The following is a 24,103-nucleotide window of genomic DNA, read 5'->3' on the forward strand; positions in this document are numbered from 1 at the left end:
ACGCATTTTATTTATGGGAACTATCAAACTTTTTTTTTCTTATACATAATATTTTTCACCTAATAATTTTTCTTGAAACAAGCTGACATCCACTTTTTTTCATCCCCTTTCAAGGCGTACTTAAAGTTAATATTTTTTTTTTTTTACTTCACGTGATATTAATGGACCTTATCTAACACCTTTTTTTTTCATTTTTCTTTTTCTTTTTCGGGGCTAAGTTATGGTCCTGCCTCACCTGCTAATTACCTCTTTACCTTAGTCTTAACAGCGCTGTCCCTCACGTCGCACAGGTAAAACTTTCACTATTTCTTTCGTTAAGTCGCTTTTCTCTTTATTAATTTTACTCTTTCTCCCACGTCAGGCTTTTCGGAGACGCAATCACCTTCTCGTCTTTCAGTAAACTCGCTAGAAGTTTGTTTTCCTATTATCTGTACTTGTCTTTCTGCTCTAATCACATTACAAGCTTTTAGTAGGAAGATGAAAGGAGGAAGAGACAAACTCGCATGCTGTCCTAAAGACCACCCATCAACCCGGACTCTTAGATTCTCTCTCTAAAAGAAAGGATTGAAGGTGAGTTCTCGGGGTGCAGCATGAGGCAGGCAAGACAGCGCCACTATAAACTCGAAGAGGAAGAGACAAACTCGCATGCTGTACTGAAGACCACCTATCAACCCGGACTCTTAGATTCTCTCTCTAAAAGAAAGGATTCGATTCTCTCTCTAAAAGAAAGGATTGAAGGTGAGTTCCGGGGGGCAGCATGAGGCAGGCAAGACAGCGCCACTATAAACTCTTGCCTGCGCCACAACGTAAGATATCAGTGGAGTGAAGAAGAGAGAAAGATGAGCAGAAGATAAGAGGAAAACGAAGGAGCAACGAGATATAGAGAAGAAGAGAGAGAGAGATAGAGAAGGAGGAGGAGAAAGAGGGGAAGGGATAGAGGGGGGTTACCTGAGACTAGCGAACGAGGTAATTAAGTCGTAAGGTGTCATAAGCGCCCTCGTAACCGTAAACAACAGGTGCACGGCGCGTCTGTTTACCTGTCGATACAAACACCTGAGAGAGGACAAAACTGTTCCTCCTCCTCCGCCTCCGCACTTTATTTTATTTTCCTCTTACACGAGCAAAATAAAACCTTACATTTTCCTCCTAGTCCTCCTCTTCCTCTTCTTTTCCTTTCACTTGGTTTTAATTTATCATATTTTTTCTTTCTTTTTCATCCATTTTATTTTCCCTATTTATTTTCCTGTCCTCATTTTCCTCTTTTTTTCCTTCTCTTCAATTTTTCTTTCCATTTTCCTGTACGTTTTCCTCTATAATTTCTGCATCTTCGTCATTACACACACACACACACGCACACACGCACACACACACACACACACGCACACACGCACACACGCAGGCACGCACACTCCCTCATTCTCTCATCAGCTGTTTCAATTTTTCTTTTCCCACGCACACACACACACACACACACACACACACACACACACACACACACACACACACACACACACACACACACACACACACATACACACCTGCCTCACCTTTTCTTATTTACAGACACAAAGAATACCTGATTGAATATACAGAAAAAAATAGGAAAACATGACAATATATATAAAGTTAAAATTTGAAGGCGGTCTTATTGTGTTGCATAGAATTTTGATTAGTTTTTCTTTTTTAAGTTTTCTTTATAAACTTACAGAAAAAAAAAACCATATGAAGATAAATAAATAAATGATAAAAATAGGAAAATAGGGATGAATATTAATCTTAAATTGTTCCTTATTGTTTTTTTTCTTTTTTCTCTTCTTTCATCCTTCTCATTTATCTCTCTGCCTCCTCTTCCCTTCAGTTCCATTCCCTCTTCTTCCTCCTCCTCCTCCTCCTCTTCCCCTTCGCCTTCCTCTTCCTCCTCCTCCTGCTCCTCTTCCCCCATTTTATCTTCCTCTTGCCTTTTACTCTATAACTTCCCTCATTTCCCTTCCTCCTCCTCCTCCTCTCCCTAACTTCCCTCATCCTCTAGTGACCTCATTCTCTGCTTCCCCTACGACCTCCTCCTCCTCCTCCTCCCTCCTAAGTCTTCCGCCTCAGGGAATATTCCGGGTAAGATAATATTAACGTTTTCCTTATTTAATCTTCCTCCTCCTCTTCTTCTTCTTCTTCTTCCTCCTCCCTTCCTCTTACAGTCTTGCTACTTCTGGTAATCTTCCCTCTCTTCCTCTTCTTGCTCTTCTCTTCCTCTTACTCTTCTTCCTCTTCCTCCTCCTCTTCTTCCTCTTACAATGCTTCTATTTCGGGTTATCTTACTCTTCTTAATCTTCCTCCTCTTCTTTCTCCTCCTTCTGTTATTCCTCTTTACTTTCTGTTTCCCTTTTCCTTCCCAACTCTTTCTCTTCTTCATTATTCCATTTCATTCTCTTTCCTTCCTTTTCTCTCCGTTCCCTTTCCTTTCCTTTCCTCTTCTCTCTCTCTCTCTCTCTCTCTCTCTCTCTCTCTCTCTCTCCATTCTCCTTCCTCCTCTCCAAATATTGCAACAAATTGGCGGAAGAGAAATGAAAACAAGGTACATGATATTCTCTCTCTCTCTCTCTCTCTCTCTCTCTCTCTCTCTTGTTATAGCGGTGTGTTTGTGACCCTGATCGTTGCTTTCACACACACACACACACACACACACACACACACACACACACACACCACACGCACACACACACACACACACACACACAAACGCTGCAGCAACCGATAACACTGGCACTCCGAGGCTTCAGGATGGCCCCCTTAATGTCACACAGAATCCTGAAGCTCCTGGTGTTTGCTTGCTGGTCACATCTATCTTATCCTCTCCTCCTCTTCTAATCCCATCCCCTGCTCCTCCTCCTCCTCCTCCTTCTCCTCCAAACCCATCCCCTGCTACTCCTTCTCCTCATGTTCCTCTTACACTAGCCAGCCATATTGTAAGTCACAGAGCCAGTCAGTCAGCCAGCCAGCAAACAAGAATGATTTCCTGTACACCCCAACCAGACACGGGGTAATCGTAATCTGTAATCGTAATCGACTACAGTTTTTCAAGTAACCGTAACCGTAATCGATTACCCATTTATTTTTTAAGTAATCGTAATCAAATACATTAAAAATGTAACCGTAATCGTAATTACTTTTGCGATTACATTAGCGAAGTTTTCGTTAATACTTTCTCGTACAGCAAGTATGTACTCTAAATATCTGTAGTAATTCAACCAATGGAATATTTATTATGGTACTACCTGTGTATGAAATTTGCAAGTTCACCTTTCAGTCGTTCCTGTAATCACGATTAATACATCATGTAATCGTAATCGTAATCGATTACACCTAATTTTATTGTAAACGTAATTGTGAAAATATGAAGTAATCGTAATCGATTACATAACACAAGTAATGGCGCCATGTCTGACCCACACGTCAGTCACCCAGTCAGCCACACACACACGCACGCACACCATCAGCCAGCCAGACTACCAAGAAACCTAACGCCGTAAGAATTCCATTAGAGAGAGAAACCCAATAGTATCAATAACGTTCAATGGCACCACTTCCTGCACGAAAGGGCGGTACGAACGGCGATAATATAAAAAAATGGAAAGGAAGGGAAAGGAAGCGACTGAGTGTTAAGATGCAGTCAGCGCGCTCTCTCTCCCTCTCCTCAAGGCATTTAAAAAGCCATTTCTCGACTTTTAATTTTGCCATTTCTGAATTGCAATAAGATATAGAGCATGGGTGTAATATTTTAAGGCAATACTAGACTAAAAAATAATATAATATCCTGTTCACACACACACGACTGCTAACTCTCTGCGTGTGCGTGTGTGTGTGTGTGTGTGTGTGTGTGTGTGTTAACTAGTGACATGAAAGACATAACCTGATGATTTTGGTGTTGAACTTTTCTCGTTTGGACCAACAGGGATTGTGTGCGTGCGTGTGTGTGTGTGTGTGTGTGTGTGTGTGTGTGTGTGTGTGTGTGTGTGTGTGTGTGTTTTGTTCTTTGTTCTCTGGTCTTTTTATAGTCTTCCCTCCTCCTCCTCCTCCTCCTCCTCCTCCTCCTCCTCCTCCTCCTCCTCTTCCTCCTCCTCCTCTACACATGTTCCCTGATGCTGCAATGTCAAACGATAACTTTCCCTTCCTCTCCTCTTCCCTCCTCCTCCTCCTCCTCCTCCTCCTCCTCCTCCTCCTCCTCCTCCATCTCTCTTCCCTCTTCTCTTCTCTCTTCCCTTTCCCTTCCCTTCACTCTCGTCAACTCAAGCACCCAATTTCTCCCACCCATTCTCGTGTCTCTCTCTCTCTCTCTCTCTCGTTATTTTTCAGGATTATTTTTTTCATTTCTTCTTTTTTCAACTTTTCGAATCAATTATTTTTTGTGACATCCCTTTTTCTCTTTCCATTTTTCCTCCTCCTCCTCCTTCTCCTCCTCCTCCTCCTTTTCTTCCTCTTCCTCCTCTTCTCCTCGCGTTCACAACCTTCAAGCCTCCTTCCCTGCCTTCCATCCCTCCTCCTCCTCCTCTTCCTCCTCCTCTTCAAGTTTCTATCTCGTCTTTCTCTCCTTTTGAGCTATTCCTCATTCGTTTCATTTTTCTCCTCTCTCTCTCCTTCTTTTCACTCCTCATCGAATTTTCTTTTTATTTATGATCTCTTTTGCATTTTCTCTTTTTTTCTTTCTTTCCCACTTACTTTATTTTCTTAACTTCTTTCTTTTATCTCTTTTTTTGTCTTTTTTCATCTTCTTTTCTTGGCCTCTTCCCATTTTTTTTCCAACATTTATCACCCAGGCTTATAATCTTCTTCTTCTTCTTCTTCCTCCTCCTCCTCCTCGTCTTCCTGGTCGTCATGGCAACCAGGAAGACCAAAGCTTGATATATAAGGTCAAGGAAGGAAAAAAATAGTTAGAGGAGGAGGAGGATATTGATAACATGTGTCCTCCTCCTCCTCCTCCTCCTTCACTCGCTTCCCTTCCAAAATTTTCTCCTATTCATCTGTACTCCCATATCTATCCTCCTCCTCCTCCTCCTCCTCCTCCTCCTCCACCTCCTCCTCCTCCCAAGTTTCCTCCTTTCAATGTTCTGTTATTAATCTGTCTCTATGCTGTCTGCCTGCCTGTCTCTTTCCTCCTCCTCCTCCTCTTTCCTCCTCCTTCTCCTCTTCCTCCTCCTCCTCCGTAAAGATGACAAAGACAAACAGACGAATAGAGAGACAGACAGGAAAATAAACATCTGGAAGAGGAGGAGGAGGAGGAGGAGGAGGAGGAGGGAGGAGGAGAGAGACTGAGGTATGGGTTGAGGGTAGGATAACACACACACACACACACACACACACACACACACACACACACACACACACACACACACACACACTCGCTTGATTAACACTTGAAAGCTAAAAAAAATAACAGTGGCTATGTCATTAGTCTCTCTCTCTCTCTCTCTCTCTCTCTCTCTCTCTCTCTCTCCGGAGGAAAATGAATCATACCATTAAGTAATTTCCTCTTTTATCCTCCTCCTCCTCCTCTTCCTCCTCTTGCCTCATTCCTCTTCCTCCTCCTCCTAATAATCACTTCATATGTACTTTCCCCTCCTCCTCCTCTTCCTCTTCCTCCTTTCCATACATTATCACAGAGGCAGAAAGTTTAAATTAGATTTCACGGTTCAAGTCATTAGTGTCGACCTCTCCCTCCCTCCCTCTCTTTACTCTCCTCCATCCCTCAAAACGGTCCTTCAGTCTCTCTCTCTCTCTCTCTCTCTCACCCATTATCTTTAATCTTTTCCCTCTCTACTATCTCTCAAAATGGTCCTTCAGTCTCTCTCTCTCTCTCTCTCTCTCTCTCTCTCTCTCTCTCTCTCATTCGGTAGTAAAGGATTTAGAGGAAGATAGAAAAAAAAATAAAAGGAAAGAAGGAAAATGAGGGACATAGGAAGAAATAATAATAATAATAATAATAGCAAAGAATCATTAAATAGTAAACTACTTAAGTGCTAGTTCAACACACACACACACACACACACACACACACACACGAAACAACATAACACACACCTATGTCAACGCAGCAGAAGCAGACGACATAATCCCTTTGTAACAGCAGAGACAGCAGCAGGAGGGGGAGGAGGAGGAGCAGGTGATTCATGGGGTCCAGGGGTGATTAAACAGCGGTAGAAGCGAGAAAGAAAACGGGAGGCGGAGCAACGGCATCCCCCCTCCTTGAAGGTCGCGGGGTGACTGAGATGAGGGAGTTTAAAATGACCCGCGGAGGAATACAGCGCGAAGTAGTGCCCGGGAGAGACGATAAACAATAAATAAATAAATAAAAGTAAAGTAAATTGAAGTGAAATAATGATGATAATAAAGGGAATTAGTAAAGTAAAGAAGTAGTAGGAATATCAGAAGAATTAGAGTGGAAATAAAAAGTAGAAGAAGAAGGAAAAGAAGATGAAGAAGAAGAAGAAGAAGAAGAAGAAGGAGAAGAAGAAGAAGAAAATGAAAAAAAGAATGAAAGGAAGGAAAAGGCAATGGAGAAAGAGGAGAGAAAGGAGGAGAGAAGAACGAGGAGGAAAAGAGAGAGGAATTAAGTAAAGAAGAAAAAGGGCAAACGAAGAGAGGAAATAGAGGCAAAAATAATAAATAAATAAATAAAAAGAAATAAAGAAATAAAAAAGATGAAAATATAAATACAATAACATCTATTTCTTATGCTTTTACTTATTCAATTCTTCGTTATGGTAAAATTAGAGAGAGAGAGAGAGAGAGAGAGCGGGGATGGTCGTACTTTAGCTTACCAGCTTGTTCTCGTGTTCCAATTATCCCCTCTCTCTCTCTCTCTCTCTCTCTCTCTATTACGACTATGTATAAACCAACGCTGTCTGTATTTCTGTCTGTCTGTCTGTCTAACTCTTTCTTCCTTTCTTTCTTTCTCCTTCCTTTATTCCTATTCTGTTCTTCCTTTCTTCTCTACCTCTTCCGATTTTTCTTCCTTCCTCTCCTTCATCCTTCCTTCCTTCCTTCCTTCCTTCCTTCTGTCTATCTGTCTATCTATCTATCTATCTATCTACCTATCTATCTATCTGTCTGTCTGTCTGTCTGTCTGATAAAATATGTAATAACGTCAAAAAGTATTAATATCACGCGCCAGGCCGAGCGCTACTTTTCAAAACGCCACAAAATATGTTTCATTAAAAGTCGTGAAATGGCGCAAAAATACTTTCAATAAACGGATGACGACGAGGACGAAAAAAATAAAAAGAGAATAAATATGACGATAATAATTACATGCTGAAATAATAACAGCAACAACGGGTAACACACACACACACACACACACACACACACACACACACACACACACACACGAGAAGGGATTGGCTGTCTCTGTCAAGTCGATCGCCACTATGTAATGTTACGGGGCTTTCCTATTTGCTTTCTTTTCTTTCTTTCTTTTTCCTTTTCCTTTATTCTTTTTTCTTTTCTTCTTTGTTCTTGTTGTTCTTCTTCCATTTTTCTTCTCCCTTCTTGTTCCATTTTTCATTCTTTTTTTCCCTTTTTCCTACTTTATTTTGCTATTTATTATCATTTTTCCCTTTCCTTCTCTCCATCTCCTTCCTTTCAATTTTCTCAACCTATTTTTCTGTCCTTCCTTCCTTCCTTTCCTCTTTCTTTTCTTTTCTTTCTTCTTCTTTTATGTCTTACGTACCTTATTCTTCCTTTTTCCTTCCTTCCTTCCTTCCTTCCTTCCTTCCTCCCTCCTCCTTCCTTCCTCCCTCCTCCTCCTCCTCCTCCAAAATGAGATGGGCGTATCGGGGCCTTCCTTTACTAGGGATTATTGTAGACCTATTTGTCCCGAAGGAGGAGGAGGAGGAGGAGGAGGAGGAGGAAAGAGGATAGCCGGGGTAAGGAATGAAGGGACTTTGGGAGGATCACATTTGTTTTTATTGCTGTAGTAGTAGTAGTAGTAGTAGTAGTGGTAGTAGTAGTAATAGTAGTAGTAATATTAGTAGTAGTAGTAGATGTGATGGCAGTGGTGGTGGTGGTGGTAGCAGTAGTAGTAGTAGTAGTAGTAGTGGTGGTAGTAGAAGAAGTAGTAGTAGTAGTAGTAGTAGTAGTAAAGTGTAATATTTTCTCTCTCAACTTAATTCAAATTCAATGTACACAAAATTTATCTCTTTACTATACTATACTAAACATACTTTAACTAAACTATCTTACTATCATTATTACTACCAGATAACGTAATAAATAAATAAATAAATAAATAAATAAAAATATAAGAAGAAAACAAACAGGAGATAACACAACTTTTTAATCAACGCTTCAAAAAAAAAAGTGATGAAAAAATATATATAAAAAAAGTCGAGCGCCTGAGAGATGACACACGCGAGATTAAAAGATCCGAGGCTGAGATCGTCCAAAGAAAGTGTGTATGAGCGGCGCGTCCCGGACTCCCTGACGACCTGCTTCAGTGAGAGGCTGATGGGAGAGAGAGAAGAAGGAGGAGAAGGATGAGGAGAAGGAGGAGGATGAGGAGGAGGAGGAGGAGAAGGAGGAGGAGGAGGAGGAAGAGAAAGGGGAAGGAAAATAAGATATAAAAGAGAAAAAAAATATAGAATGACGATAGAAAGAGAAAAATGAGAGAAAGAGGAGGAGGAGGAAGAAGAAGGAGGAAGAATAAAGGAAGGAAATAAGAACGTAAAAGAAGAAATTGATAGAATGAAGCAAGAAAGAAAAGAGAAAAAAAAGATGAAAGGTTGAAATGAAGAGGAGAAAAAAGAAAAAGGAGAGAGAAATAGAGATAGCAAGAAAGAAGAGAAGGAAACGAGAAGATAGGAGGAAGAAGAAAGAAAAATGAGAGGAAAAAAAAGGAAGGAATGATAAAGAAAGAGAGACAAGGAAGAAAGAAGGAAGAGAAAAGGAAACTGGAGAAGAGAAAGAATGGAGAAGAAATCAGAGAAAAAGATAAATGACAACGAAAAGAAGTAGGAAAGAAAGGAGGAAAAGGGAATTAGTGAAGAGGAGGTAGAAAAGAAAAAAAGGGAGAGAAAAAAAGGAGAAGAGAAGAGGAAGGAGGAGAGGAAGAGAGAGAGGAAACGCTGGAGGGAGAAGAGCCTTAGAGGAAAAAATATCTAGATTAAAACTAAGCTACAAGTCCCCAGGTAGAAGAGGAGGAGGAGGAGGAAGAGGAAGAGGAAGAGGAGGAGGAGGACGTGAAGGAAAAAAAATAACTAAGCTGTTTCATAATTAATCAACCTCGTGTGTGTGTGTGTGTGTGTGTGTGTGTGTGTGTGTGTGTGTGTGTGTGTTTTAGGAGGAAAAGAGAAAATGTTGGAGGATAAGAAAGTATAAAAAGAGGAGGAAAAAGAGGTGGAGGAGGAGGAGGAGAGAGAGAGAGAGAGAGAGAGAGAGAGAGAGAGAGAGAGAGAGAGAACAGGGTCTCGTTCTCCTAAGTGTTTCGGTGTTAAACAAATTAGGTACGAGGAGGAGGAGGAGGAGGAGGAGGAGGAGGAGGAGGAGGATTAGGAGGAAAAGGAGGATAAAGAAGACACATAAAAAGAAGACAAAAGAAGAGAAGACAAAGAAAAAGCATAAAAAGGAGGAGGAAAATGAAGAACGAAAGATGAAAAAAGCAGGAAAATTTAAAGAAAATATTGAAAAGAAATGAAAATAAAAGAAATATGTAAGAAAAATAAATAAAAAGACATGGAAGAGGAGGAGGAGGAGGAGGAGGAGGAAGAGGGGGAAGAAGAAGAGGAGAGGAGGAGGAAGACGACACATAAAAAGAAGAAAAAAAGGGAGAACAAAGAACGAGGAAAATGAGAAAAAAACGAATAATTAATAAAAAAGAAAAAAGAAAAAACTTGGAAAAACAAAAAATATCAGAAAAAAAAGATTAAGGAAAAAGCTAAACTAAAACTCCACATAAACTTTAAAACGATATTAATGAGAAGGTAATTTTTGGGCCCAGGTAATATTAATCAATTTAGCAGCAGAGGGAGGTGATTAGCGGCCAGGTAGTGCGAACGATCACCTTACCTGTATATAATTTTTTTTTCTTAATTAACACCTAAACACTTTTTCTTTTTTAACCTATTCTTATTTTTTTTCTTTTTTTCTACCTTTTCTTTATTATAATCATTCACACTTTTCCATCTTTTTTTCCTTCTTTTTTTCCTATTTTCTTCTCGACCTTTTCTTTAATATTTCTTTTTACCTATTTTTCCTTTTTTTTTTACATTTTTTATACTTTGTTTTTTTTCGTTTTAATTCTTTACCTTTTCTTTTTTATAATTATTAACTTTTTTCCCTCATTTTTCCTTCTTTTTTGCTATTTTTTCCTCGACCTTTTCCTTCATATTTTCGACTTTTCTTTTTCCCTTTTCCCTTTTCTTATCCTCTACGTTTTCTTCCAACCTTTTATCACTTTTACTCTTTTTCCCTTTTATTTCCTAACTTTTCTTTTTTTTCATACATTATTTTCCCCTTTCACTTATTTCCACCTTTTCTTTTCCTTAGTATTTTCATTTCTCCTTTATCTTTTCCTTCTAATTTTCCCTCGTTTCCTTTCCCTTTCTAAATTCAAGCTTCTAAGTGGTTAATAAAGAGAGAGAGAGAGAGAGAGAAAGGAATGCAAAATAAAAGGAAAGGAAAGGAAAGGATGCAAACGATTCCTAACAGCTGTATACAAAATTCTCTCTCTCTCTCTCTCTCTCTCTCTCAAAAATGAAGTCGTGGTAATTTCTCTCCATTTCAAAGTCAAAGAGTTTTATTTCACAACACCTGATCTCTTCCTCCTCCTCCTCCTCCTCTTCCCTCTCCTCCTCTTCTTATCTTCCCTTCCTCTCTCTCTTTTTTCCTTCTTTTTCGCATTTTTTCCTCTCCTCCTCCCTCTTCTTCCTCTCCTCCTCCCTCGTCTTCCTCTCCTCCTCCAACTCCTCCTCTCTCCTCCCCCTTCCTATCTTTATCTTCCTTTCTCTTCCCCTCCCTCCCCTCACATTCTCTCTCTCTCTCTCTCTCTCTCTCCCTGACTTTACTGATTCCGGTTCCATTTCCCCTCCTGCCATTTTTCTCTCTCTCTCTCTCTCTCTACCGGTACTGAGAGCTTTTTCCTCCTCTTCTGCATTTTCATTCTTTCTCTTTTTTACCTCCTCCTCCTCCTCCTCCTTCTCCTCCTCCTCGTCCTCCTTCTCCTCCTCCTCCTTGTCCTCCTTCTCCTTCTCCTTCTCCTCCTCCTCCTCCTCCTCCTCCCTGCCGCCATTAACGAAGCAAGACTCGCTAAAGACCTGAAAAACTTTGACATTTCTTTAAGTAAAAACAGAAATAAAAATCTTACAGGAATATTCACAAAGAAAAAAATAAGTAAGTAGGAACAGAAGTGACAGTAGTAGTAGTAGTAGTAGTAATAGTAGTAGTAGTAGTAGTAGTAGTAGTAGTAGGTAATAAATTAATAAAAGAGTAAAATAAAATAATAAATAGAAATGAAGGAAGATAATAAAGCAAAAATAAAAGAAAATAAGAAAAATAAAAGGAAAAAAGTGATATTCTAAGCAATTATCGGAGTAACAAAGAACGACGCCATTTTTTTTCTTCTCTCTCTCTCTCTCTCTCTCTCTCTCTCTCTCTCTCTCTCGCCGGAACAGTGCACGGAAACACTTTGGAGGCATTTCACAGACTGCAAGGTTGACTCTCTCTCTCTCTCTCTCTCTCTCTCTCTCTCTCTAATCGCTTTTCTCATTTAATTCTCTTTCCATATTCCCTTTTCCTTCTCTTCTCTCATTCCCCTTCTTTATCAACTCTCCTTATCTCCTCCCTTTCCCTTCTCTTCTTCCTTTTCTCTCCTCTTCAACATTCTCTTTCCTCCTTTTCCTCCCTTTTTCCTCCCCATTCAGTTATCATAATCTATCTTTCCCTCTCTCTCTTCTCTCCATTTCTTTCCCTTTCCCGTTCCCTTCCTTCCATATCCTTCTCCTCCCATTCCATCTCTCTCTCTCTCCACCCTCTCTTCCTTCCTCTTCCATTCTTCTCTATCTCCCTTCCTTTTTCTTCGTTTTCTCTCCCAATTCATTTATCACAATTTATCAATCCTCCCTCCTCTCTCCTATTCTTTTTCCCTCCTTCACTGTATCTCTCTCTTTCCTCCTCCTCCCTTTTCCTCCCTAACCCTTCTCTCCTTCTCCTTCTTCGTCTTCTTCCCTTCCTTCTTTCCTTCCTCCTCCAAAGATCAAACTAAATAACTATTACGAGAAATTTTCCTCAATGTCAACGTGAATTTCTCAGCGATGGAAGGGAAGGAGATGAAGGAGGAAGGGAAGGAGGAGGAAGATTGGGGGAATGAAGGAAGGAAGAAAGGAGACAGGAAGAATAAAAAAGGAAGAAAGTGAAAAGAATGGAAAGGAGAAGGAAGGAAGAGAGAGAAAGAAGAAGGAAAGAGAGAATGAGAGAAAGAAAAGAAAGAAGGAAATGCCGGAGGAAAATGAGGGAGAGAGAAAAAAAGGAGTGGGAGATAAAGGGAGGAAGACAGGAGAGGAAGGAAAGAGAAGGGAAAGAAGGAACAATGGAAGAATGCAATGAGGTAAGAAATGAGAGAAAAGGAAGGAAAGAGGGAGAGGAAAAAAGAGTGTGAAGAGGAAAAGAAGGAAAAGAAAGAGGGAAAAATGGAGTGGAAATAAAAATGAGAAAATATGAGAAAAAGGAAAGAAGGAAATGATGGAAGGAGGGAAAGAAGAATAGAAGAACAAGATAAGGAAGGGAAAGGGAGAAGACAAAAGGAATAAGGAAGAAAAAAATGAAAAGAAGAGATGACGAAGGAAAGGAAAAAGAGGAAAGTTAAGAAAATAAGGGAGAAGGGAAAAGAAGGAAGGAAGGAAGAAACGAGGCAGAGAAAAAAAGGGAGGAATGCATCTTTAATTCAGGCCTATCAAAGGAAGGAAGGAAGGAAGGAAGGAAGGGAAAGAAAGAAAGGAGGAGGAAAGAAGAGAGAAATGAAGGCAGTATTTCCTCATTTCCTCCTTAGTCTTCCTCCAACACTGAGCAAATGCCTGCGATGCCTCCCCCTCCTCCTCTTCCTCCTCCTCCTCCTCCTCTTCTTCCTCCTCTGCCCTACTTCTTTGGCTCCTTTTCTTTTTTTTCCTTTCTTATGCAATGAATGTTGCTGAAGGAGGAGGAGGAGGAGGAGGAACGGGAGGAGGAGGAGGAGGAGAAGAAGATCTAAGATGACAGTGAAGAGGAGAAAATGAATGTGAATGAGAAGAATCACTTACGAGGAGGAGGAGGAGGAGGAGGAGACCAGTTCATCTCCACCTTCCAACTAGTCTCCCATTTCATTTTCTTCCCTCAATTTCCCTTCCACTCCTATTTTATTGCTCGTACACTCTCTCTCTCTCTCTCTCTCTCTCTCTCTCTCTCTCTCTCTCTCTCTCTCACGGAAAGTTTTGAGATTTGAGAATTGGAAGAGAGAGAGAGAGAGAGAGAGAGAGAGAGAGAGAGAGAGAGAGAGAGAGATGTAGAGATAAAAGTGTGTGACAGGGGAAAATGGAGGAAACAGGCAGGAAGAGTAGGAGGAAGAGGAGGAGGAAAGAAAAAAAAAGAGGAAGAGGGAAAATAAAGAAAAGTGTGCAAACAAAAAGAATGAAGGAAGGGAGAGAAGAAGAAGAAGAGGAGGAGGAGGAGGAGGAGGAGGAGGAGGAGGAGGAGGAGAGTATAAATAGACCACGAAAGAATTACGATGATGAGATGTGAGGGAAGAAAAGGAAGAAGACGAGGAAGAGGAGGAGGAGGAGGAGGAGGAAGAGGAGGAAGAAAAGGAGGAGAAGCAGGAAGGTGAGTTGCTTTTATGAATGGTTCCCTCAGTGCTCTCTCTCTCTCTCTCTCTCTCTCTCTCTCTCTCTCTCTCTTATCAGCATTTGTTTTCTCTTCTTTATCATTCTCAAATCTCAATTTCTCCTCCTCCTCCTCCTCCTCTTCCTCTTTCTCTTTTTTTCCTCCTCCTCCTCCTCCTCTTCCTCTTTCTCTTTTTTTCCTCCTCCTCTCATTTCCCTTCCCTCCTAGTTTTATTTATTACCAAGGTCCTCCTCCTCCTCCTCCTCCTCCTTCTGGTCCTTTATCTTCGCAGTTTTTACCTCGTCACACCTTTCATCTCTCTCTCTCTCTCTCTCTCTCTCTCTCTCTCTCTCTCTCTCTCTCGCCTTATCACGTAAAAATGCTGATTACTCCTGATTTTGGTGGCTGCGAAAGGAGGAGGAGGAGGAGGAGGAGGAGGAGGAGGAGGAGAAGGAGGAGGAGGAGGAGGAGGAGGTCTACACATGTCTTATCAGTCCTATCTCTTTTCCCGTCTAATCTTGTCCCTTCGTCCTCCTCCTCCTCCTCTTCTTCCTCTTCCTCCTCCTCCTCCTCCCGCTGCCTATCTTCCTTTATCTTTTATCTCACTTTCCATCTTTTTCCTCGTTTGCTGGACCTCCTCCTCCTCCTCTTCTTCCTCCTCCTCCATTTCGTCCCTTAAGAAGAGTACGTATATGTCCTTCTATAATAATAATAATAATAATAATAATAATAATAATAATAATAAGAAGAAGAAGAACATACGAACATAAGAACGTAAGGAGTCTGCAAGAGGCCGGTTGGCCTATACAAGGCAGCTCCTGTACACTCAACCCCCCACCTAATAATAATAATAATAATAATAATAATAATAATAATAATAATAATAGATTGAAGAACAGGGATGAGAAAATGTTACAGAAGAAGAAAAGGAGGAGGAGGAGGAGGAGGAGGAGGAAGAGGAGGAGGAGGAGGAAGGGCAGATAAAACTCCTCACTAAAGCAATATTTCCTTTTGTAGCGGTTTCCAATTTTCAATCTCTCTCTCTCTCTCTCTCTCTCTCTCTCTCTCTCTCAACACCTCCCCTCTATTAATTACTACATCACCTAATTACTACAGCTTATAATTATCCTTCATGGGGGCGTTAAATGACTGCAGGGCTTGGCAAGGGTTAGGAGTAATTATATAAAAACATCAACAAAGAGAGCAATGTCATATTTATAGATGTTTTGATGCGTGAGTGGAGTTGGAATTGGTATGTTTTTTTTGGTGTGTTTGTCTCTCTCTCTCTCTCTCTCTCTCTCTGGATTGGTGTTTTTCTTTCTTCTTTCTCTCATTCTGTTTTTCTTTCTTGTCTTTCTCTGCCTGTATTCTTTTTTTTCTTTCTTTCTCTGTCTTTCTTTCTATCTATCTATCGTTTTCTTTCTTATATTCTCTCTCTCTCTCTCTCTCTCTCTTTTTTTTTTCTTTCTTTCTCGCTTATTTACTCTTTTTTTTACAATTATTTCGTCTATTATATTTTGCTTTATTTTGTTTTTTATTATCTATTATTTTCGTTTTCCCTATCATTATTTATCACGTTATTTTTGTTATTATCTCTTTCTATCCTGCTTCACCTCTTCCTCCTCCTCCTCCTCCTTCTCTTCCTCTTCTTCATGCAGTGTTATAAGAGATGGAAGAGGAAGAGGAGGAAGAGGAGGTAAGGAGGATTATGTATGCGTTGATGATGAGAGAAGGATACAGGAGGAGGAGGAGGAGGAGGAGGAGGAGGAGGAGGAGGAGGAGGAGGAGGAGGACTTGTTTAATCCGACTCTCATTGTGTTAAGATATTATTATTATTATCATTATTATTATTATTATTATTATTATTATTATTATTATTGTTATTATTATCATCGGTTCGTTCTTGGCTTCCTCTCTTAACTGTTTCTCTCTCTCTCTCTCTCTCTCTCTCTCGACAATTACTCTCTTTAATAAGGTCATAACTATGTAAATTTCCTTAGAGACACGACTAAGGGCTTGTTCCTCTCTCTCTCTCTCTCTCTCTCTCTCTCTTCTTTCCGTCAATCCTTCTCTTTCGAAACTTCATCCATCGTCATCATCATCATCATCATCTCTCTCTCTCTCTCTCTCTCTCTCTCTCTCTCTCTCTCTCTCTCTCTCTCTCTCAAACGAACAACAGAGGAAGGAGGGAAAAATATATATTGAAAAGGAAATGAAAAAGAGGAGAAAGATATGGAAGAGAAGGAAGAAGAGGAGGAGGAGGAGGAGGAGGAGGAGGAGGAGGAGGATAAAAAAAATATATTAACAAAAAAAAAGTCAGATAGATAGAGATAGAAACATAGATAGATAGATAGATAGATAGATAGAGAGAGAGAGAGAGAGAGAGAGAGAGAGAGAGAGAGAGAGAGAAAAGCTTGTATATTTCTCTCCATTCAACTTGTGATAAAAGACCCAAGATAATGTGGAGAGTTGGAGAGAAAAAAATATTCCTCCTCCTCTTCCTCTTCTTCTCCTCCTCCTCTTCCTCTTCCTTCTGTCAGTGTTCCTTCTCTTCTCCATTTTCATCTGTACCTCCTCCTCTTCTCCTATTTCCTTCTCCTTCTCTTCCTCTCTGTCTCTCTTCCTTCCTTCTAATATTTCCTTCTCTTATGCATCTCATTTTTTGCTTAACCAAATGTATAAGGAGGAGGAGGAGGAGGAGGAAGAAGAGGAGGAGGAGGAGGAGGAGGAGGAGGAGGAGGGTAAGCAAGCATGTTCTCTTGTACTGAAGGAAAGTTTTGTTAATATATAAATAATTGAGCGCCAGAAATAATTAATTGAAGGTAAATGTTGTAAATAATTTAAATGACTTTGTGCGACATGACCTGAAGAAGAAGAAGAAGAAGAAGAAGAAGATGAAGAAGAAGAAGAAGGAGAAGAAGAAGATGGAGGAGGAGGAGGAGGAGGAGGACAATAGGAGAAGTAAAAGATGATGAGAAAAAGAGAGATGAAGACACAAGAAGAAGAAGAAGAAGAAGAAGAAGAAAAAGAAGAAGAAAAATAAGTGTTTAAATGGTTAGCAGATGAAGTGGAGAGAAGAGGAAAGCAAGAAAGGAAAGAAAAAAGAAGGAATTAAAGAAAGAAGATGAGGAAGAACAAGAAAAAGAAGAAAAGTAGAGAAATAAAGAAAACAAAGAAGAAAAAGTTAATTAATAAGAAAGAGTAATAACACGAATAATTTCAATGCTCTCTCTCTCTCTCTCTCTCTCTCTCTCTCTCTCTCTCTCTCTCTCTCTCTCTCTCTCTCTCAACGTGTCTAGACTTGTTCCATTAATAATTCTTTTAATATTCTCAACCATTTTTTCCTTTTCCTTTTAAATGTGTTTTTCGTCAAGGGAGGAGGAGGAGGAGGAGGAGGAGGAGGAGGAGGAGCTTGTGATGGTGGTAGTTAAGTGAAGGAATAGATTGAGATGGATGGGAAGGGTGGAGGAAAAGAGGGAAAAAGTGGAGGAAAGTGTGAGAAGAAAAAGCACTAAAGAGAGGAAGTGATGAAGACGAAGGAGGGAAGAGGAGGAGGAGGAGGAGGAGGAGGAGGAGGTAATGATGGTAGGAGGAAGGGATAAAGAAGAGTGAATCAGGTGTAAAGAAGAAGAAGAGGAAGATGGAAAAAGAATAAATAATGAAAATAGGAAATTGTTGGAAAGGAAAGAAGGAAGGAAGGAAGGAAGAAAGGAAGGAAGGAAAGAAGGAAGGAAGGGAGGAAGAAAGAAAGAAAGAGACGAAAGAGGAATGTATGCAAAAGTTAAGGAATAGGACGGAGAAGAGGAGGAGGAGGAGGAGGAGGAGGAGGAGGAGATGAGTAAGTAGGTGAGTTCTTTATCCGCAAAACTTCTTCCTCTTTCACTCACTCCATACCTCCTCCTCCTCCTCCTCCTCCTCCTCCTCCTCCTCAGTAGCTGCATCAACCACGGAGATTTGAGGGCAAACTTTCTCTCTCTCTCTCACGTGACCCTGAGAGATAGAGAGAGAGAGAGAGAGAGAGAGAGAGAGAGAGAGAGAGAGAGAGAGAGAGAGAGAGAGAGAGAGAGAGAGAGAGAGAGAGAGAAATGTGTACATGTATCATAAAGTAAAAAAAGGCATATGATTAATCTCTCTCTCTCTCTCTCTAATTCATCCTCGCTTCCTTCCTGGTCATATACGTCTTGTTCAGCATTATTCCTCCTCCTCCTCCTCCTCCTCTTCTTCCTCCTCCTCCTCCTTTGCAGTATAATCGTTGCATATTCTCTCTCCCCTTCTCATTTACACACACACACACACACACACACACACACACACACACACACACACGAGATATAGGAAATAGAGATGCAAACGAAATAACATGAAACAAAGGGAGAGAGAGAGAGAGAGAGAGAGAGAGAGAGAGAGAGAGAGAGAGAGAGAGAGAGAGAGAGAGAGAGAGAGAGAGAGAGAAAAAATGGAAATGGAAAGAAATGAACAAAATAAAAATGAGAATGGAGAGAAAATAATAACGAGAAACAAAGAAAGAAAGAAGGAGAAACAGAGACAGAGAAAAGGAGGGCAAAGGAAAAAGAATAGCCACTTAAGTTACACGAAAGAGAGAGAGAGAGAGAGAGAGAGAGAGAGAGAGAGAGAGAGAGAGAGAGAGAGAGAGAGAGAGAGAGAGAGAGAGACAGAAGGAGAGCATAAAGGACACGAAACAAAGAAGGAAAAGAAGAAAAAGTAAGAGAGAAGGACGAGAGAGATAGAGAGGAAGAGAAGAGGAGGGAGAAAAATGCAGATAAAAATGATGAAACAAAAAAAAATGAGAACGAAGGAAAACAGAACAGAAGAGAAGAATGGACGAGAAACAGAGAGAAGGAGAGAAAGAGAGGAAGAGAAGAGAAAAGAGCGAAGGGGAATAAGGAAAAAAAACAAAAAAAAACAATAGCCACTTAATTCGGACCGTATAATCACACAGTCCAATAATTTCTCGTTCCACTTGGAGAGAAAAAAAAATACTTCACTTCACACTCGAATGCTCATGAACCAAGGCGACGCGCGGGGAAATATAGAAGAAAACAAATAAAATATGCAACGGCGAGGAACGGGAGAAATAAATAAATAAAGGGGTCATTTTTTAACGTTTTTACATATGGTTGGGGAAGGGTTTCAGTCCGTCGAGGCGCAGGCAAATGTTTAAAGTGGCGCCGTCTTGCTTGGCTCATTGTGATAAGTATTTTTTTCCTTCTCTTCTTCATCCTCTCCTTCCCTTCATTCCTTCCCTTCTTTCGTTCTTCCTTCCCTCCTTTCCTACAAAATCTCTCCTATGTCCTCCTTCCCCTCCATCCTCCCCTCCTCCTCCCACACATAAAAAAGTAATAAACTGTAGGAAAAAAAAAACAAGATTAAAAATAAATGATAAAAAAAAATCGTAAGTTTGTTTCTATTTTAAGTTCTCGTCTGTCCGCGTCACAACGTTGTGCATTTTTTATTTTACTTTTAATTGAGCCAAAGAAAAAAATGAATAAATTGAACTACAAAAGCGTTGGCGTGTGTGTGTGTGTGTGTGTGTGTGTGTGTGTGTGTGAGTGTGAAAAGGCGAGCATTGAGCCACTCTTTACACTCTCTCTCTCTCTCTCTCTCTCTCTCTCTCTCTCTCTCTCTCTCTCTCTCCGTTGCGTCCGATATAGTATTGGAATCCACTGCAAGTCACGCCGATCCTCCTCCTCTATTGAGTGTTTCTTCTTCCTCCTCCTCCTCCTCCTCCTGGGTGGATGTGGGCGTGGCATCAGGGTACATGTGGCATAGATGGAGTGTTGGTGGATGAATAGGAAGGAAAGGTGGAAGGGAAACAGGGAGGGAAAGGAAGGGGGAGAGGGAGAAAGAGGGAAGGCAAGGAAGGGGAGAGAGATGGATGGATGGGAAGAGGAAAGGATGAGGAGGTAGGGGAGAAGAGGAGAAAGGGAGAAATGGAAGGGGAGAGGATGGATGGGAAGAGAGAAAGAAGGGGAGGGTAGTAGAGGGAAGGGAAGGGAAGAGGGAGGGGTGAAGAGATGAATGGGAACGAAGGGAAGGGAAGGGGAAGAAAGGAAAGGGAAGTAGAGGGAAGGGGAGGGGAGGGGAGGGAAGGGAAGGGAAGGGAAGGGGAGGAAAGGAAAGGGAAGTAGAGGGAAGGGGAGGGAAGGAGAGGGAAGGAAAGGGGAGTAGAGGGGAGGGAAGGGAAGGGAAGGGTTGGAAAGGAAAGGGGAGTAGAGTGAAGGGAAGGGAAGGGAAGGGTGAGCCAGGATGAAATATGAATGCCGTTGCCAAAAAATGTGACCCAAGTTGGTATTTTCACCGCGCTGAGCAGACGATTTAGAGAGAGGGAAAAAAATGGAGGGAGAAAAAGAGGAGGTAGCGATTTAGAGGCAGCAAAAGTTTCAGAACGAAATTACAAAAAGAGAACACGTTACGTTTTTACGACGAACATTTCAAAAAGCGGGATGAACACGCACACAAAAATGATACACAGCGGTACCATTTTTTAAACAAGGTAGGGACAGGTTTACAGTGGCACCAATTTAAAACGAGCTACAGGTTGAATTAAAAGAGGAACCATTATCACAAAGGTACCATTTCCACAAGATACAGATACAGCGGTACCATCTTCACAACCTACAAATTACATAGGCTACCTAACTAACGAACGAACTATTAACTAACGGAAGCATACATGACCTGACCTAACCTAACCAACTAACTAACAGGAAGCATACATGACCTAACCTGACCTAACCTAACCAACTAACTAACAGGAAGCATACATGACCTAACCAACTAACTAACTAACAGGAAGCATACATGACCTAACCTAACCTAACCAACCAACTAACTAACTAACAGAAGCATACATGACCTAACCTAACCTAACCTAACCAACTAACTAACTAACTAACGGGAAGATACATGACCTAACCTAACTAACTAACGGGAAGCATACATCAGGAGGCGCGTCGCTTCACTCACCTGCCAACTCCACCCAAGACAGTCACCCCGGGCAAGCCTCCACACAGCAGCTGCCCTTCCCGTTCTAAGCCCCTCCAAGGTATGATCGACTTGCCCCAGTCATGAGTTACGTGGGCGTCCCTTGGTCTCCTCCACTCAGGTTTGTCTCGTACACACAATAACAAACAAGGCGCGTCACGTGCCCATACAGCCGGAGTTGACGTTCACGGATAAGCTGGTAACAGGCCTCGATTCAATTTCACGGTGTAGTCGCTGGTTCGATACGATGTCACTCCAGCGATACCCCGTGACCCTACGAAGGCACATGGCACCAAAAGCATTGACACGCCTCTCCAAGTTACTATTCAGTGTCATGTCTCACAGTTATCACAAGGTACAGATAGAGAAGTGAGATAACATTTTCACAAGGGACTGGTTAACATTGAGGGAGGGAAGGTGATGAAGGGAGTGTGATTATGGGGCACTGCATGTTCTTGGAGAGAGAATAATGGGGTGGAATAATGAAAAGTGAGAGTGGAGGAGACATTATGAGCAGCACGTTAAGGACAGGTGATAAAGCGTACGTGAGTGAAAGTGTAATGAAGACAGAGATGATGAGTTGTGTGAGGGACGCTAACAAGAGGAGGAGGAGGAGAAGGAGGAAGAAAATGAGGAGGAAAAGTAAGAAGAATAAAGAGATAAAAACGGATTAAGAAGGAAGAGGAAAGAGCTTAGGGCGAAGGGAAAGGAAGAAAAGATAAAAAAAGAGAAAGAAAGAGCGGATAAGGGAAAGAGAAAGAGGTCAGCAGAGGAGAAGGAAGAGGAAGAGGAAGAGGACTATGAAATGAGAAGACAGGTAAAGGAAGACGATAAAACTCAGAAATCAGAAAAAAACGGAAAGAAAAAAAAGGAAAAAAAAAGTCAGAGAAGGGAATTAGGAAGTTATAGGGATTATAATTAAACGAGTTCCGGAGAAAAAAAAAAAAGAAAAGAGAAAAAAACTGAGGTCACAAAGAGGAAGGAAGAAAAGGAAGAAGAAAACAAAAGCGCCGGAAAGGAGGTGGGAGGAAATATAATGCTTAGAAGGAGGAGGAGGAGGAGGAGGAGGAGGAGGAGGAGGAGGAGGAGACTACACTAAAGGAAGGAGAAAGACAAGGAAAAGTAGAAGGAAATGAAGAAGAAGAAGGAAGAGAGGAAGGAGGAAGAGAAGGAGAAAGAGAGGAGGAGTAGGAGGAGAAAGTGGAGGAGGAGAAGGAAGAAGAAGACGAAAGCAAGAACCAAGAACCAGTAGTCAGGAGGAGGAGGAGGAGGAGGAGGAGGAGGAGGAGGAAGACAAGGCTAATCTGCATAATAGACTCCTGAGTGCAATATTCGGAGGCCTTGTCTGGGCAGCAAGAAATAGGAGGAGGAGGAGGAGGAGGAGGAGGAGGAGGAGGAGGGGGGGGGAAGAGGCTGTGCTGTCTGTATAATAAAGTTGTAGTAATAATGTGATTCCTCTTTCCTATACTACTACTACTACTACTACTACTACTACTACTACTACTACTAAATAAATAACAATAACACTTCTATTTTACGCAATCATTTTTTTATACTCAACTATATTCTTCATTTTTTTCCCTCCGTCAAATTCAAAACCAAATAAAATAATCACACAAAAAATAATACTAATAAGAAGTCGTTCAAATGGAAAAACAAAAACCTCGAATATGCACTTTTTTTCTCCTTTCATTTTTTTCTTACACAGGCAAGCAATTTTTTTTCCTCTCTTCCATTCTGCGAGGAAGTGATGAGGTTGTGAGATCGTGTTGTTAGCTTGCGATTGATGGGATGGGAGGAGGGAGGGAGGAGAGGAAAAGGGGAGGGAAGCATGGAAGGAAGGGAAGGAGGGAAAGGGGTAGGAAATGTGGAAGGAAGGAAGGAAAGGAAGGATGGAAAGGGGGCTGGAAGAAAGGGAAGCAGGAAGGATGGAAGGATGGAAAGAGGATGGGAAGAATGGAGGGAAGAAGGAAAAGGAAGGAGGGAAGGAAGGTAAAATATATTAAAGGGGAAGAAGGAGAAATATAAGATAAGGAAGAAATAATAAACATAAGAAGAACGAAGAATGAAGAAGAAGTAACAAGGGAGAGAAGGAAAGCAGGAAGGAAGAGAAGGAGAAACAAAACAAGAAAGAAACAAAAAAACGAGGTAACAAAGGAAGAAACAAAGCAGAAACAGGGATGAAAGAAATAAAAAGAAAACATAGAAGTTGAAACGTGCAAAGAAAGAAAATAAAGAGAGAGAGGAAGGGAAACGAGAGATGCTGATGAGGAGGAGAGAGAAGATAGGAGAGAAGGTAAGAGGAAGGATAAGAAGGAAGGAAGGGAGGAAGAGGAGGAAAGAGAAGAGAGGAAGGGTGGTATTAGAGAATTCCAATCATGTGAAGGACGCAGATTAGGGAAGGAATGGAGGTCAGAATCAATGGGAGGGAGGGAGGGAAGGAGAGGGGAAGAATGAGAGAGGGAGGGAGGGAGGGAAGGGAGGGAGAGGAGGGAGGTAAAAAGGCAAGGAAAGAAGAGAAAGAGTGGAGAAAAAGTGGAGCAAAGGAATGAAGGAAATGGAGAAGTAAAAGAAGTAAATGAGAGAATAAAAAGCAAGTAAATAAAGGAGGAAGAAAAGGAGATAAAGAGGAAAGCAAGGAGGCAAGGAAAATGATAGAGAGAAGCAAGAGGAAGAAGAGGAGGAAGAGGAGGAGGAGGAAATAATTTTACTTTTTTTTCCCTTCGTTTTCCCTTCTCCCTTTCTTTCTCCTCCATCTCCTCTTCCTCCTCCTCCTCCTCTATTTCTCTTCTCCACAAACATCCAACATCCCCCCCCCCTCCTTCTCCCCCCCCCCCCGCCTCCCTCACGGAAATAAAAAGAACATAAAAAAAACACAGAAAATGAAGTTCGGCCTCACAGACTTTTCACACACACACACACACACACACACACACACACACACACACACATATTGGCCAAGTTGTAGTTTTGCGAGTTATGACACACACACACACACACACACACACACACACACACACACACACACACACACACACACACACACGAGTTTTTTTTTTACCCCTCCCGTTTTCTTTTTTGTATTAGTTGTTGTTTTTAACCATAACGGTGCAAATATTAGAATCCTGAAGGGAGGGAGAGAGAGAGAGGAGGGAAGGAGAGGGAGACAAGGGAGTATAGGAGAGAGAAAGAGGGAGGAAGAGAGAAGAGAAGAAAGGAAGGGATGGATGGAATAGAGGATGGGTAAAAGATGGGATAATAG

General features: G+C 41.3%; 1 protein-coding gene across 13 annotated transcripts in view; it reads right to left on the reverse strand.

The window, feature by feature from the left end:
• LOC127008406 (peripheral plasma membrane protein CASK-like) overlaps nt 1–24,103 on the reverse strand; it is a 165,875-nt gene that overhangs the window by 91,415 nt on the left and 50,357 nt on the right. The window contains exon 1 of one of the 13 annotated variants that reach the window (XM_050880536.1): nt 6,070–6,248. The exons of the other annotated variants lie outside the window; for them this stretch is intronic. The gene's annotated coding sequence lies outside the window, so the exon portion shown is untranslated. Of the gene's footprint in view, nt 1–6,069; nt 6,249–24,103 lie in introns of those variants that run through there. 13 annotated transcript variants of the gene reach the window in all.

The sequence above is a fragment of the Eriocheir sinensis genome, chromosome 37 (assembly GCF_024679095.1).
Source record: "Eriocheir sinensis breed Jianghai 21 chromosome 37, ASM2467909v1, whole genome shotgun sequence".
In the NCBI taxonomy this organism is placed as follows: domain Eukaryota; kingdom Metazoa; phylum Arthropoda; class Malacostraca; order Decapoda; family Varunidae; genus Eriocheir; species Eriocheir sinensis.